This window comes from Galeopterus variegatus, unplaced genomic scaffold (assembly GCF_000696425.1).
Source record: "Galeopterus variegatus unplaced genomic scaffold, G_variegatus-3.0.2 Scaffold15383, whole genome shotgun sequence".
NCBI classification, from domain to species: Eukaryota; Metazoa; Chordata; class Mammalia; order Dermoptera; family Cynocephalidae; genus Galeopterus; species Galeopterus variegatus.
The window spans coordinates 17,944-22,150 of NW_007741494.1; the positions used below are offsets into that span (position 1 = coordinate 17,944).

The 4,207-nt window shown below is 41.2% G+C and overlaps 1 pseudogene; it reads left to right on the plus strand.

The window, feature by feature from the left end:
- The first annotated feature begins 707 nt into the window (after positions 1 to 707).
- Positions 708 to 1,563, plus strand: LOC103582246 (annotated as a pseudogene).
- The last annotated feature ends 2,644 nt before the right edge of the window (positions 1,564 to 4,207 follow it).

A 4,207-nucleotide genomic window follows, 5' to 3' on the forward strand; every position in this document is an offset into this window, starting at 1 on the left:
AGCGTCAAGTGCAGCCAAGGAATAAAACAATGTCTAAGAGGCCTCAGCTGGATTTAATAATCAAAAAGTGACAATTAAGAGGTGATGGTTGCAGCGCTGACTCCAGTAACCGGGAGTGGGGTGAAACCAGACTGCTAGTACTGAGGAATTATCACGAAGATTAGGACTGAGGAATGATCACGAAGAGAAGAATATTATATTTCTAAAAACCGTCTTTGGAGACTGGGAAGCTGGTTTACAGATGATAAGAAATTTACCCAATTTGCAAAGCTAGTGGTGACAGAACCAGGAATGAAACCCAGTGAGATCACACTCTGAAGCCTAAGGTTTTCCATCGTATCACAACAGAGGGACTAGCTGGTGAAGGGCCCGGTGAGACTGATGCTATGCCTCATGTCTGTCCTCCATTAAGCTTTCTCTCTTCCTGTGGCCACATCGTTCTTCTGAGCATCTATTGAAGGATATTCGTTGTACTCCTAAGGCGCTTTCCAAACACTGCCTTTATTTCTAATTATTCTAAGCATCTTCCCTGCCTCACTAGGTTTTAAGTTGCACTTCAGTGGAAAATGGTGTCCTATTCTTCTTCTGTTGGTGATTGGGGTCGGCGACTGCATATGGTGTAGAGCCCTCACAGCACCCAGCACAGTACCTTGCACTTGTAACATAGCCCACAGCCGTCCCCGCTCTGTGAGCGCGGGCGCCGACGCATGCGCTCTTCCGCGGATCGGGGCCGTGGTCGCCGGTTCCGCGCATGCCCAGTGGACGGCGCGGTGTTTGATGCAGCCTGCGGCCCGCCGCCGGCCGACTTGCGCCATGCCCGACGGTGGTGTGATCCCATCAGGTCTTACGAAAAGGAGAAGGCCAGCCTGCCTGGAGTGAAGACAGCTTCGGGCAAGTATGGCTCGGCCAATGTGGAAGCCACCACAGGAAGTGGAGTTACAGACAGGATGGCGACACTGAGCTCTTTGATTCTGATGATGACCAGGAAATCGAAGCAGCAGCGAAGAGGCGAAGGGAAGGAAGCTTTGCATAGTGTGAGTCAAAGAAAGCCAAAATCCTGCGCTTGTTGCCAAGTAATCCTCCTTAATAGATGTGACACTTTGGGATGACGGTGTAGATACGGCAGAACTGCAGGACAGCAGCGGCAGCAGCGTTCAAGCAGGCGGCTTGGTCTGAGGCTCCCTAGACTAGTTCCGGTGGGATGTGGAATTTAAAAACCTCACGTGTAGCGTGAATTGGAGGGGATCTAGTTGGAACAGACGCGCCGGAGGAGGAGCAGATCAGTGCTTCTGAGTGCAACGTGCAGTCCATGGACGCGGCTGCTTTCAACGGGATCTACAATCTATCTTAGATCGTTGCCCTTGAATAAAAGCTGAAAAGATTTAAAAGAATAAGAAAAAGAAAAGAAAGAAAGTATTCAATAAACATTTGTTGAATAAACAAAAACACAAGATATTACCTCCTCTTTGAAAAGACTGTTGCTTTAGGAATTAACATGGATTCGTTATTTCATAATTAGAGTGGTCAACCACTTGCTAGATGACTAATAAAATACTAAACCCTTCGCTATTCTTTCTGTTTTTATCAAGGACTTTACAGGCATTAACTTCTTTGAATATTTTTTCCAAAATAGCCTAATCTTTATTTTTTCTGTTTTCTTATTTATTTATTTATTCTTATTGAAACATAACTGATTGTATATATCTGTGGGGTAAAGGGTTGAATATCAATGCCTGTGTGCAATATGTAGTGCTCAAATCGGGATAATTAGTAGTCTTTTCTGTTTTCTTTCTGTAAGTACCTGTAAGTTTAGTAGAAGCAATGATTTTTCTTTTTAACGAAGCAAATGATACCCTATGCTCCCTTATACTTGCCCTTCTTTTCTACCTTTGCCAGTTTTTCCTACCAGATTGGTACAAATCTGTTCTAAGAACCAAACGACTCAGCAAATGTCTCATAAATCTCCTGAAAATTACAGCAACTTTTCACTTTGTGTGTCAAAAACTTAGTGATAATTGGATATACTAAACCTGCATCTTTATTTGTATTTTAGAGTTGTGTGTTATTTTGGTTAGTCTTTTTATAGGAGCTGTAAAAGATTATTGACTAAATATACATCTTAGAACTTGAAGATCCAAATTTAATTTGTCTGCAATTAAAACCTTTCTTGTTCTATGGATTTTGTGCGCTAGCTCTAGTAAGCCAAAGTGAGTTTAGTATGGTTTCTTAAATAAAGATCCAGTGTGTCTTTTACGTTCTTAAACCTATTCTTAAGAAACTCCCTCTATTTTAAATTATGGGGAGAAAACAATGGGAGAGCATACTTTTGCTAAGTAGCATCATGTGAGGAGTGAGGGAACTGCTTGGCTCTAAAATAATTCCTTCTCAGGAATTTGTATCCCGTTGATATTGGAAGTTTTCCACATCTTTGATAAAAAGAGGAAGAAGCCATTTATGTGCCTACTCTGAGCCATCTGCAATGATAGGTACTTTATATTACATACATCTCCCCCCCAATAATATATAAATCTATCATAGAAAATTCTACAGCTATAAAGTTTATTTAGTGAAAGACAAGTCTTTATCTCAATGTCTGAGCTACGCTTTTGTTTCCTTGGTGTCGAAACTCCATTTAATTGTGCCTACTCCCAGAAGTACTCCATAGAAGCATTACATTTGAAATCAGGCCTTTTTCACTACAAAGTTCTTACTCTTTTCATCAAATTATGCTCGTAATAACTTCGTATAGCATACATTATACGAAGTTATACGAGCTTAGTTCCTGAACTCATGTTGGTGAACACCAGCAACACATTTAGAATTTCAATCCCACTGATGTCGTAGGGTCTAGAAAAAGTTTTAATATTATTTTCTCAGGATCTAATAGGCCTAAAATGAATGTCTCGGATCTACATGTCTACTTGGTCTACACCTTCAATATTGTCTTCATCACCTGGCTCCATTCTGCCTTCCTGTACTGCTAAGTACTGACTTCCTCCAGGAGGTAAGTCTTGTCCTGTATTGCCGACATAAAAAGGACCATAACACTCTGATGAGTTTTGGGTATTGCCATGTCATAAGAAGCAAGAGCTGGTTCCTGTGTAGTCCTTACCTGTTTGGTATCTTCTGTGTGGCCCGATATCCTGATACCAAGACTCTGTAATAGACCTGACTTCTAGTCTTGCCTGCTTCTGTGAACCTTTGATTTGTGTCCCCATTTGCCTGGCTAGAGTTTCTCAGTCCTTGGTGGTTGCTGAAACCAACCTTGACCTCTTTGAACACTATCCTTTGAACAATAGGCCCCCCTTCCAAGCCCTGCCCTGAGGGAATGGGAGATGTTTTCACTCATCTCTCTTTGTGGTCCTAGTGTCCTCCTCCTGCCCACTGGCCATGCTTCTTGGTCGTCATTCTTCTTTCTAGGCCAAACTCATTCAACATTTGAAATAGTTAAAGGAAATGTTGAGTTATATTTTCTGGAGTTACTGTGCATGATAAAAGGTATCTGGGTCTATAGGAAGAGTACATGTTTTTGAATCATAGACAGACTGGTAGGATTATCGCCTTTAAGAATTCCCCAGGACTTAGCAACCTCCAATCATTTGTGGAATGAGATTGATTTAAATATATAAATACAGGAAAAGAAGAAAAAAAGATTCTGTTGGAGAACATAGCAACTAGAAAGTATCTTTCCCTCCGAGCTAAATCTACACTGGGACAATGATGGACCTCCTGCCAGTGGTTATTCCTGTCTTTGAGAGACTGATGCAGACATTTACCTACCCCCTTCCTGAGCAGTTTTTGCTGTTTTGTGCTTTAAGATTTCTTGAGAACAGAATGTTTTATCGTCCAGCTCACTCTCTACTCTATTTCTCAACACACACCTGCAGCATAAGAAACAAGCCGTGAATACAATTTATACAACTCCTTTATAACATTCCATTAGCATTATTGTAATGCCACTCTTGGATAAAAACAGCAACAGCGTTCCTGCCTTACGTCTATTTACTCTTTGACTGAAACTTTCATGCTTTTGCTCAATGATTCCCAATAAGCTTACTTAGTCTTGCATTGACATATTGAAACAATGCCACCGATAGCTCCTCTTATTTGTGAAACCAATTATATTCTCATGTGCATTGCTTTGCACTTTTGCATGGAGCTCTCAGAATGTAAGAATTTGTGTGAATCCCATTCCTCTTTTTCTTCT